A 12756-nucleotide genomic window follows, 5' to 3' on the forward strand; every position below is an offset into this window, starting at 1 on the left:
AAACCAGAAATAAGCACGCACAGCATGCGAATCAAGTCAATACGAGAATTAAAAGGTGAAATGAATTCTGCGAACAACTTTGCATACATATTTAGTATATTGTTCGGTGAATGACAAAACATTACAAGCACCTTCAACATTCGCTTTTTGTATTCCTTATTCTAAAGGTTCTTTTTATTGAAGTGCCTCCTACTTTTGGTACCCTGGTATGAGAGTCGAATGTCCATTTATATAAAGCTTGAGCGTAACTCCTAATTAACTCTGATGCTGTATAGGGTGTTGTATCTACCATGGAATAGCGATGAATAGGTGATCAAGGCAAAGAAGAATTCGTCGTCATATATCAGTCCACTTATAATTACCACAGCAGGAAAAAAAACATCGGTCTCCCACTGACCTCGAAAATTAAACCTATCGCGCATTAATTCGATCAATAAGTAAAATTTCGTGGCTGTACACCGCATGCTTCGAGGTACTCATTTTTTAATATAATTTATTTTTTTCACTGCAAAACGGCACTTGAGGACTCCGCATGCGCCTAAACTCGCAGACAAACCGTATGGATGCTCAATCGACAAACGGGTTCGTATTCGTACCCAAACTGACACCGTGGCAACCAGACTTCTCTTAACTGACTACCACAAAAAAAAAAAATGCTTTCAGATGTTTGAAAATGACATTCTTGAAATTGGCATTTAGGGACGCACACGTGCGAAACCGAAACTGCGCGGCTGGAGAGAGCGCTAGCCACACCTACTTATACAGTGGCGCGCCTGTAATAGTGAAAATAATAATAGCAGTGTAACCGTGAAGAATGTAAATATTATTAGTTAGCCAGCCTGTTAACACAGCTGTGTTGTGGTGCACATAACCGCTTATAATGCTAGGCCCAAAAAAGCGTTCTTCTAGCTAAATAAGCCTATTTTTGTTTAAATTGGTAGGTAGGTAGGTAGGAAAGACTTTTATTGCTCTAGAAAGGTGCTAGTAGCAGACGAGAAAGAAGAGGTCCATCTTCCTTCTTCTCACAGGGTCGGTGCCCCTATTCCAGGGCTCCGCTGAGCTTCGCTGCTCGTTGGGCGTGCTGGATCAGACCTTGTTGGCAACCCAGATCGCCGCTGGAGAGCCGGCTCTCCCACTGTTCTGCACTCGGGTCTTTGCGAAAGTTGTCGTTTTTACTGCATTCCCACGTGATGTGGTACAACGATGGTTTGCTACCACACCACGGGCAAGTGTCCCGATATTGCGTCGGGTAAATCTTGCTAAGGATATGCAGGTTTGGGAATGTTCCTGTCTGCAATCTTCGCCAATATACTGCCTCTAGTTGATTTAGATCAGGATGAGGCGGCGGATAGCGGATCCGTACCCCCTTATAGTAGTTGAGAATGTCTGAGTACGTAGGGCTGACTCGGTCGGGTAGATCGTCCGATTGGGAGGAAGCTCGGCTCGTATACCCTCGAGCTACCTCGTCGGCGCGTTCGTTCCCGGCTATGTCGGTGTGTCCTGGCACCCAGTAAATGCTATGTGTGACTTTTGGTGGGGTCGCGCTCTGGAGGAGCCGGAGCGCGGCGCGACCTATGCGGCCGTTCATGTAGTTACGGCACGCTTCTCTCGAATCTGTAAGGATGGTAAGGGACATGTTGCTTCGATAACCGGCTACCGCCGCTAGAGCTACGGCCAGCTCCTCCCCTTCGGTTACCGTGCAATCCCTCACTGAGGCGCTAGCTAATTCCTTTAAGTTCGAATCAATAACTACCGCCACTGTGCTGTTATGTGAGCTTCCTTTATACGGCGCCGCGTCCGTGTATACCGTTGTGGATTTTGTAGCTAAATTTTGTTGTACATACCTCGCCCGGGCTGCCCTACGGGCCGCATGCAAGTTGGGGTCCATGTTCCGGGAAAGGGAGCGAACCTTTAGCGTCTGGCGAATTGAGTCCGGTATGCTCGCAGTACGATTCTCGAATTCCGCAGTTCGGCCTAGCCCCAGTCGCCTAAGGAGCGAGCGCCCCGTAGGAGTCTGCTGGAGCCTAGCTAACTGCGTGACCAGTTGGGCTTCTTTGATCTCTTCGAAGGTGTTGTGAATTCCAAGAGCCAGTAGTTTTTCGTTGGAGGTGTTCATTGGTAGATGCAGGGCTGTCTTGTAAGCTTTGCGGAGTATGGTATCTGCACTATCCACTTCTCCTTTGTTGAGGTGGTAACAACACTGTATAAAGTTTAAGGTTATGACGATCCTAGATGCCAAGTCAGCCGACAAAATGTACCCTCCACTATATGCAATAATTTCGTTTTTATTGTCTTAAATGAAGATGCCTTAGACTAGGCGTGAATTTATCCGCATAGAAGCTTGTTAGGCGCAGGACTCTGTTTCCGCAGTTTTACGAAATAAAGAGGAACCTTTCGTGCCGCTACTGCAGTAGTATAAGAGAGAGGGACTTTAATGAATAAAGGAGAGGTCTGCCTGGTTATTAGCCTAGCATGCTACTCCAGGTGAGGGAAAAAAAAGAGGGTATAAAGGAAAGGAAAAGGAAAAAAAGAAAGGGTGAAAGGTGACATCAAGCATACTCAACACTCGCACTGCCGAAGCGACAATGTATCTTATTTTTATTTATTTATTTATTCAAAATACCTACAGCGCCTTGAGAGGCATTATTGTAGGCGGGGGGGGGGGGGGGGGGGGGGGGCGGGGGGGGTAAGTACATGAACAGTAAAATTCAATACAGCAAAATAGAACAAAACACAAAAAAAGTTACACAAAAATGTTAAGAACTTTCAATAAAGACAACAGCATTCTGATTACACCCGAGACGCAGAAGCAACACTGAGAACAGCATAATCAGATTATTGCATGGTCAATTGCGGCCTGGAAATTCTCACTCTCAAACACTTCATTAGGCAGCAGGTTCCAGGCACTTATTGTGTTGGGAAAAAAGGAATATTTAAATGTATTAATCCGGCGGCTATACCCTCTAATTTTCACGGTATTGTCCCTTCTACTCGAAACGTAGTGAGGCTGCCTTAAATAGACGCTTTTATTAAATCCTGTTTTATTATTGTAAATGTCATACAAAAACTTTGTTCTGAAAACTTTTCTTCGGTGGGATAACAACTTCCAACCAAGAGCTTCCCGAAGTTCAGGACTTCTAGCCTTAAAATTATAATTCCCAGTTACGAACCTTGCTGCCCTTCGCTCTAGCTTGTCTTTTAAAATATTTGTGAACGGGTCCCAACATACGCATCCATATTCGAGAATTGGCCTGACATTCGTAATGCACAATGTTTCATTTAGGGATGGAGTTGCATGTTTAAAGTTTCTTTGAAAAAAGTTGAGAGCGCGGGAAGCTTTGGCAGTTATCGCGTCGACGTGTGCGGTCCAATCCAACTTCGCTGTAAACGTGATACCGAGATACTTTACGCGGTCCTTTGTCTGTACAACATATTGATTTAGATTATAGTTGCCCCATATCTTCTTTTTTTTGTTTGTGAGCTGCATGAGATAACATTTAGTTGTGTTGAGAGTCATCTTCCATTTGTCGCACCACGCACATACCTTGTCAAGGTCAGACTGCAACAGAATGGTATCATTTTCGCACGTGACAGTACGGTAAACAACACAGTCATCGGCGTACAGCCTAACACGAGAGCACAGTTCACTCGGCAAATCATTTACAAAAACAAGAAATAACAAAGGCCGAAGAACCGAGCCTTGCGGCACACCCGATAAAACCTGAACAGACTGCGAAGTGACACCGTTTATAAGTACCCGTTGTTGCCGTGCATGCAAATAAACTTGAATCCATCCAAGAAGTCTAGAAGGTATGCCACGTCAAAAGCCTTGCGAAAGTCAAGGAAAACTGCATCAATTTGAACACCCCTATCTATGTCTTCCGCGACATCATGGATGAATTCAGTGAGCTGAGTTGTACACGATAGGCTCGAACGAAAACCATGTTGAGCGGTAGTGAAGTAATCATTACCATTAAAGTGCTTCATAAGACCAGAATATATTATATGCTGCAGTGTTTTACAAGAAACAGAGGTGAGGGACACCGGTCTGTAATTACATATATTTGCGCGATCACCATCTTTATGTATTGGTGTTATTTATTTATTTTATTTATTTAGAACATACTGCAGGCCTACAGTAGGCCCAAGCAGGAGGGGCGAATACATAATATATGCAAAAAAGAACAGGTTTCGCAAAATTAAAAAATGTTAAATACAAGTTGTAACACAAAATACAGCAATAAATACAAGGCTCAGATGCAAAATACAAAAAGTAAACGTAGAAATAAATGGCTCTCAAATTAAATGCTGTGAAGAAAACATAGAGTCAAAAGAATCAGCTCTGGTTAAGAGATCTGGCGGACACCTGTTCCACTCCTCAATGGTGCGTGGAAAAAATGAGTATTTAAAGGCGTTAATCCTAGCACTGTAAGGGGTTAATGATTGTGTATGATGATTTCGTGTTTGGCGCGTAGTGTTAGGTTTGAGAAAGGGGTCTGCATTCATAGACAGTTTATGGTTTTTTAGTAAGAAAAGTAGTTTCAGTCTTTGAATTTTCCGCCGCAGCTGTAATGTTTCAATACCGTGAGTTCGCATGAGGGTCGTTGGTGAGTCAGTTACACGATACTTTGAAAAAATAAAACGGACGGCTTTGCGTTGAATCATTTCAAGGGCCTCGATGTTACGTTTAGTGTAGGGATCCCAGACGGTGCACGCATATTCTAGTGATGGTCTTATTATCGAAAAGTAGGTTAATTTTTTAAGTGCAGGTGGGGCAAGTTTTAGTTTATGTCTAAGAAAGCAGAGTTTACGAAATGCTGAGGAGCATACGTTTGATACATGTTTATTCCAGCTAAGGGTTTTTGTTATTGTAACTCCTAGATACTTGTACTCGCTGACTTCGGTCAGAAGGTGAGATGAAATATTGTAAGGAAATGAGAAGGAAGCCTTTTTGTTAGTTATCGTCATGTAAACTGTTTTCTCTAAATTTAGCTTCATGTCCCATTTATTACACCATGTATGTATGTTCTGAAGATTGGAGTTTAGTAAAACTTGATCATCTTGGCAAGTAATTTGGTGAAATAAAACGCAGTCATCTGCAAATAATCTAATTTGAACAGGGGTAGTTATAACGTTAATAATGTCATTGATATATATCAAAAAGAGGAGAGGTCCGAGGACGCTTCCCTGTAGGACGCCTGAAGTGACCGGCAGGTGGTTTGAATAGCAATCATCAATACAAACAAATTGTGTGCGGTGAGAAAGGTATGAGTATATTCGAGAAAGGTATATTCGCAAGTTTCCAGTCATTTGGGAGTTTTTTTTTATAATCCAGGGATTTATTGAATATTGTGTCCAAAAATGGATCTATTTCTATTGTACATAGCTTCAGAATATGATTAGATATACCGTCTAGACCGTTGGCGGAATGGGAATTTAGATTAAACAGCAGCGCCATCACACCCGTCTCAGTTATCATTATATCTTCCATTTCCGGCAAGTGCGTGAAATCTTGCGCGACTAGATTGAGATCTGCTTGATCGCTGACAAATACTGAGTGAAAGTACGCATTCAAAATTTCAGCTTTACTCAAATCGTCCGCTACAACGCTGTTATTATGCACCACAGACGGAATTCCAATGTTATATTTTTTAGTATTTTTAATATGCTTCCACACTTGTTTCGGATTAACTCTTATATTTTCCGATAAAGACGATAGGTAAAGATGCTTAGCACTTTTCAGTTGTGTCTTAAGCGAACACGTCAATAACTCCAGTTTTGTGAATAAGGAGGGGCTCTTAGTTTTACGATATTTCTTATATAGTGTAGCCTTTCTTGTGATGAAAGAAGCTGTATTTCTTTCACCCGCCAGATGAACGACAACAGACTGCCAAATGAACGACAGTGTGGCAATGTGTGGCACATGAAACAATGTCCCCGAGCGGGATTCGAAGCACCGCCGGAGCAAACAGAGCAGTTTAATTCGTTTCCCGATGTCTGTTAGCCTCACAGTGAAGGAATGCGCACTGCTCCTGTCGTTTACTCAACCAAGAAAATTGTGCGTCGTTGGAGAGGAAGAGTAAAGAGAAAGAGTGCGCTCGTATCAGACTTCAGCTACACCAACTTCAGCTTCTCGCGGAATTGTTCGTGTGGAACTGCAAACTAAACAGCCGCAGTTTTTTTTTATTTCTCGTTCCTGTGTGTTACAAAGGTGTGCGCCCGAGGTCAGACGTTCTTGTCCCTACACTCTTAGAAAAAAAGGTAGTGAAAACGTAGTAACGGCTGTTGTTACAACCTTTTTTTAACCCTTACTACCTATGTACTATGTTCCTACGACCTTGTTACTACCTCAAAAGAAAATTTAGTAACAAGGTAGTGACTTCTGTTACTACGTTTCTTGGCAGTTACTACACTTGTACTACCTCATTATAACCCTGGTAGTATCCATTACTACATTGATTTGAAAATGGATGATCGGAATATACACATATATGTATACTAACATTCCTGTTGACATTGCTACTCAATGCCCCATGTTTTTATATGATGAAAAGGGTTTCCTAAATGGCAACAAATCTAAAAAAATGCTAGTGCTGTTTTTGGTTTTCAATACAATATATACGCAGCACCTATGTGTTCCGTTCTTTAGTTTGATTTCTTAATTGCACTTTTTCACCAACCCCAAGCTACTGTGCCTGACTTGTGCTCATTTTTCCTTCTGGTTTTACTGCTTTAGAGAGCGGTCATTGTCAGCGACATGTGTGCGGTGTGTTCCAGCCCTTACCACTTCCTCTCAACAGGCTAGAGCAGTTTGCCTAAATAAAATAAATAAATGTTAATAAAACGCAACATGCAAACAAAATTACTCTTTATTCCAGGGGCTCAAAGGAAAGAAAGACTAGACATTTTCAACAAAACAACAGGTAGTAAATGCTACTACCTTGCAGTTACTACTTAAAGTCACTACCTAGGTATATATGTGACGGCTGTTGCTACCTCAAAATGTAGTAACCTCAGCTACCTTTTTTTTTTAGAGTGTAAGAGAAACTTGCTTCCTTGCTGGCTCAAAAGCGACATATTCTCGGCATGATGAACAAGGAGCCCTTTAATGCTCTTCGTTAGTTACCGCCGTACAGAGGGCAAAACGCTTGCCTAGAACACGTTCTGGTGCGTGTTTCAGGCTGAACGCGCGATGTCTAGCGATAACATCTGGTTAAAATGGTCTGGGTGTAAGAAAGTGCAGTTGAACTCAAAGGATTTCATCGTCATATTTTGCCTTCCTGGTCGCAGCGGCTTTAGGAGCTGTGGAACACACAGTTTGGTCGTTCTAGACGTGTTTTTTGACCTCTGCACGTTACCAGCACCACGCGACTCTGGATAGAAGTGCATCTGCCTGTCTAACAGTGGTAATATAATCATGGAAAAGGTATAGCGCACTCAGGACAACAGACAAAGAAGAGCAGCGCTTGTGTTTGGTCTTCCTTGTCAGTTGTCCTGAGTGCGCTATATTTTTCCATCCCGCTATACCAACTAGCTCAAATATCGATTGTACTTCAGCCGTAATAGCGCTATTACCTCCCGTGACGTCACTCCCAGCGCTGCTTGCGCGGCAGCCGTTCCCGCGTTCAAAATCCCACGACGATACATCGCGCTCTAACAGGCGCACAAAATACAAGGTCAGCTCAACGCTGCTCCGTTTCGACAGCCTCATTTTTGTTGTTGCATACAATGCTGAAAAAATAGGCAGTGGCTTACCTCAGCTATGCCAAGATATACGTAGCGAAAGCGTTTAGCCAGTCGTTCGGCGCTCTGTTCCTCTGTTGCCTGGGCGATTCGTTTGCCCTTCATCTAGTTCCGATGTCGATTCCAGGCTTCCTCCTGCTTAGCAGGCTTGTCGCTGTACACACTGCCGCCTCAACTGCGGTTGCGGCGCACGCGAGACATCCTTTTCAATCCTCCGGCATGTTATCAGGCATGCCACACAGCTGGCGGAGCGAGCGGAGGTGAGCGCAGCGACGAGGCAAGCGGTGTGACGTCATACCAAACGGCGGCGGCGGCTCTGCGGCGAGGCGCGCGGTGTGACGTCATAACAGATGGCGCGGCGAGCGCGCGGCGTCCGCCAGCTGCGGCGTTGCTAGGCAACGGCTCAAGATCGGTCTCTGCGCCTCCTTAGAGCATCGCCACAGCGAAATCGCAAGTTCGTGGCCAATGTAGCTTTCGATACAAAACGCGGCAGAGCTGAACGGTGCTCCATTTCGACATCCGTACTGGTGCTTATGCACATCATGCTAAAAAAAAAGAAGCTCCGAGAGATGGCGCTAGAGCAGTGCTAGTTCGATGACCAACGTTTAGAATACAACAATCATCACGTGTCAATTTTTAACATTAACGCAACGCTCCAATCTCGCACCTAATTGCTATAACTGACACTTTCCAAATGCTCTGTGCCACCTAGAAAATTATGCACCTTCCGGTCTGACCACTTCGATTATTTCGCACGTATGTCAACCAAAGCGATAAAATAAAATGCCTCGCGGTTTAGCGTTGCCAAGCACGAAGTATGGTGCACGGTTTTTGCAAGTGGAAACCACCACATACCTCAAAGCGCGAATGAGGTGTCCAATGACCTATAGGGGAGCCAGTTATGCACATTTCCTTTCCTCAAAATGAACGGAGTCTAAACCTTGCGCTGGTTTTAAGAAAAAATTACCGACGATTACGTTACTTCCTAATGCGAAATTTGAGCGCAGCAAATAAGCTGTTTCACCTTTTCGATAGATTGAGGCAAAGAAATCGAGCAACACATGTATGCGCTATCACAGAATTTTGTTTTATTTTTCACACGTATTCCTTCCATCGGTCGTCTCGCTCATGGCTCAGAAAGAACTGGCAGATAATTTCGCAGTGGCGAACGGCAGCGGCAATTTCGGCTCGGGCGGTGCACATATACAGATCCGCCGCCACCGATCTGGCTCTCTGATTGCCACCGCACAGGGGTTGCATTGGAGGAGGAGCGAAGAAAGGAATTAAGTTCGAGCCGGCGCTTTGACAACCGGAGACTCGCAGGAAGAGGGGGAGGGGGGCGGCGTGTACACCCAGCGGCAAACGGTGGGGGCAGAAGCGCGCGCAGCAAGCGGACAACACGATAAAGGGAGGAGGGAAGAGATAGCAGCGACTGACTGATGCCGCTGACGCCGATAGTGAGTCAACCCCAGCTGCGGATGAAAGGGGGGCGGAGCTGGTTACGAGGCCGACGACAACGCCGACGCCGACGACGACGCGAAACCCAGGAACGGACGCCAAAGAGCTGCGCTCTAAAAAACATGACGGAGCTGAGGTGCAGGACCGCGTGCTGCCAGCACAATGGCTGCAGACGCGTTCGCCCATGCGACTCCAGAGGCTAATAACGCTTGAAGATATACGGTAAAAGCCAAGCTTTATTTGGTGGAAGAGCGTTAGAGATAGGAACTGTGTCGATGAAGAAACTGACACTTGATAAAAACTCAGCTTCTGGCGCATGGCGCCTGGTCACATTCTAGAAAAAATACTGGCAGAGTATAGGAAACAGCAGTCATACAAACATTACGTTGACTATGAGCACGTCGTCAGCAACAAAGCCGGCCTCTTGAACACGATCCCACCGAAGCGGTTGGCTGATAAAGCCAAAAACGGGAAGTCCAGGCGCCGGCTTGGCGAACGCCTTGGCGGCCAAGAGCGGGCTGGTGGGTAACGCAAAGCGTATGTTCCGAGCGGGCTCGACGGGGTGGATGATCTCGAAGACGACCTTCCTGTTGAAGGGCCACTTGCAAGAGTCGTCGCAGTCGCCTGGAAGAAGGAAGAACTCTACCGCCATCGCTACGGTATCTGCCGAGCGCTCGAAGATGCAGTTGACCCTGAAGGTGTAAGCGGAGAGCACGTTCCGGGCGCCGTGCAGTCTGGCGCGGTTTTTCCTCTCGAGCAGACTCCGGACGCTGTGGATGTCGCTGAAGCGGCAAGTCAGCGGGCCCGCACGACTCTGGACGCAAGGAACAGCGACTACTTGCTCCTCTGGTTTTTTGGTAGTCGGCTTCTGCGCCGCAGCGAAGTAGTCTACGATACTGTTTAGCGCCTTGTTTGCCGTGGCGGCGAGCGCATTGACTACGTTGCTGTCGGTGACTTCAACGTCGGGAACGTGCACTGAAAACCTCAGAGGTGAGGAATGCCGCGTTACACTGTCAAGGCCTGTCTCCGTCGGCCGGCCCTCGGTCGCTGGATGAGCGTTTCGGGGGGCGCCATCAGAAGCCAGAGGCTCTGAAGGGGCTTTCCATTGTGCATCTTTTTCGACAGGAGAATGGGAAGCCGCTTCCGCTTTAGAGCTGCTTGCCGTATTTGTCTGTCCTGTTAAAGGGTTGCAATAATCGAGTCGGATGTTTTTGATGGTCACAGTAACTAAGCCAACGGCTCTGGTCACCCGAGGCTTGGCGCTCGGACTTTCCTCAACAACACTTGGCTCTGGTTTGCTCTGTCTGTTGGCGCTCGCCTCCTTCAACAAAACGGCAGACGCCGGCAATGGACTCACTGAGCCGGTCGGGCGGTTCATGGCTTGCTCAGAGCCGGGCGAAGGTTCCAAGACGTCGACACTTCGTCCGAATCTTGCGGCAATGTGTCGGACGGCGTGATCCAAGTTCACGTTGTTAGCCGGACAGTCTGCATAGTCGCTTCCGAATGAAAAATTGTCGTTCCCGGTCCGATACGAAGCTCCGCTTTCTACATCTTTGCTGTTGCTTGCAGCACCCGGTCTGGATGATAAGGCTGCGGCACAGATTGTTGTGCCCAATGCTCCCTCAGACTCGCTCGCACTTTCTGCCGTTTCTGCACTCCTGCAGCGTTCGGCCACTGCGGTACTGCCAGTATTGCTTGCAGGGTTCTCGGTTACCCGGGGACTTCCGACGGCAGCACTAAAGGCGACAACGGTCACCTCCTGGTCCTCTTTCGAAGGCTCCGCGAGCCCACAGGCGTCCACGGCATCAGCGTCCACGGCATCAGCGTCCACGGCATCAGCGTCCACGGCATCAGCGTCCACGGCATCAGCGTCCACGGCATCAGCGTCCGAAGACTGCGCTCGTGGCGTAGCCGTGCTCGACTGTTTTCCTTCTTCCTCATACAGGCCACCCAGCTCGTTCTTTCCAGCGCAGCTACATATTTCAGTGCCTGCTTGTTGCGTTTCTGCTCCAATGGCCTGCAGTTGCGTGATCTGCCCTTCCGAGCTTCGACAGCACACTTCCCCGTACTTGCACTGCTCGAGGAAGTGCTGCTTCAGGCGGGTCGGTGCACCTTCCCATAGACATCCCCGAGAGACGTTGAAGCAATGCACCACGAACTCAGCCAAGTCGCTTTCGCCGATTAAGACCGTCGCACCGTCTCTGAAGTCAATCCGTTGACCGTCGGCGGGGCACGTCGAGTCTTTGGCGTCGTCGCGGGCACTGCAGGGGCAGAAGGGGTGGGAGCAGGCTGCCAGCTTGACGCAACTGGAGAGAACGCCGCAGACAAGGCAAACATTCTTGGTCGGTGGGACTTTGAAAAGCAGCGGCCTCTGGTCCAGGAACTCGTTGAAACCGGACAGCGAGACACTGTGATGGATGTTGCTATCGTTGCGAGACATCTGCCACTCTTTCAGCGTCGCCGATCAGTATGCGAAGCCTAGTGCAGCGGCGTAAGGAAGCGATGACAATTTATAGGGGCGATGAATCGTTGCCGCGATTCTGCGCGGCTGACTCGCTGTTTTGGCCACAGTACTTCACGCCTTTATCTTTTCCGTGACGTTGCTCCCTTTGCAGGAGTGTAGGCATATGCACCGCGCAGCCATTTCGTGCGCCTTTGCACTCTGTGCAGTTGCAGTTTCGCGTATTGCGCCTCCATCAGCGCAGAGTACTTTTTCCTGTTTGCAAGCCTACGTAAAATGGTGAGGTTTTATCTGGTACCTGCTGCCTAGTGATTTGCATCCGAAGGAGCGGTGAAAGATGGCCGAAATGTGGGACACGCGTGCTCAGTGTGAAGGTGCAAAGTCAGATTTCCGCTTTGCCGATGTGAGGAAAAAGTTACCACAACTACTCTCAGTTCTGAAATAAACACCGAAAGAAGATAGCCGAATTTTCAAAAAATAAAAACCGAGAAGTCTACACCCTAGCTATATTTTGAGAAGCTTCTGTCCGAGCGCTCAAAGCCGGATGCGCCGGGAAGCTCTTTGCAGAGAAGTCGACCGGAACCGTGGCGTTTCCTACCCACGATATCTGCCCGCGGCACCACGTCGCTTTGCAGTCGCATTGCTACACCCCTCGAGCCGTCGCAAAGATTTCCGCACCCAGAGTCGACTGTGTTCATTGCAGAAGCATATTGTAGTCAAGCTTTAGAGGCTACTTCTTTGTCAACGCCAGAAAGGATGGGCCGTACATTTACTTGCCTGGACGCATACGTGAAAGTCTCCTCGAATTCTTCTCAAGAACCATTGTGGGTACGTACGAGCTGATGAAACATAACAACGTATAATTACCAATCTCAAGCGGCTTTCCGCTAGTTCTCGACAGCTGCAACAAAAACCGTCCCATTCTCATTCAAGTAGTGCTTTTTTTTTTGCCAGTGAAGCAATATACAGTGTGTTTCGCCTGATATTTTACACAATATTTAAAATAGGCGCTCTGAGTTAGAAGAGTGATTTTTCAGGCATAGCACTGTCAGCGGTGAAGAACATCAGAACGCAGCTAAGGCGTGATAAATAGC

This window comes from Amblyomma mixtum, chromosome 7 (assembly GCF_055824585.1).
Source record: "Amblyomma mixtum isolate Tamu chromosome 7, ASM5582458v1, whole genome shotgun sequence".
NCBI classification, from domain to species: domain Eukaryota; kingdom Metazoa; phylum Arthropoda; class Arachnida; order Ixodida; family Ixodidae; genus Amblyomma; species Amblyomma mixtum.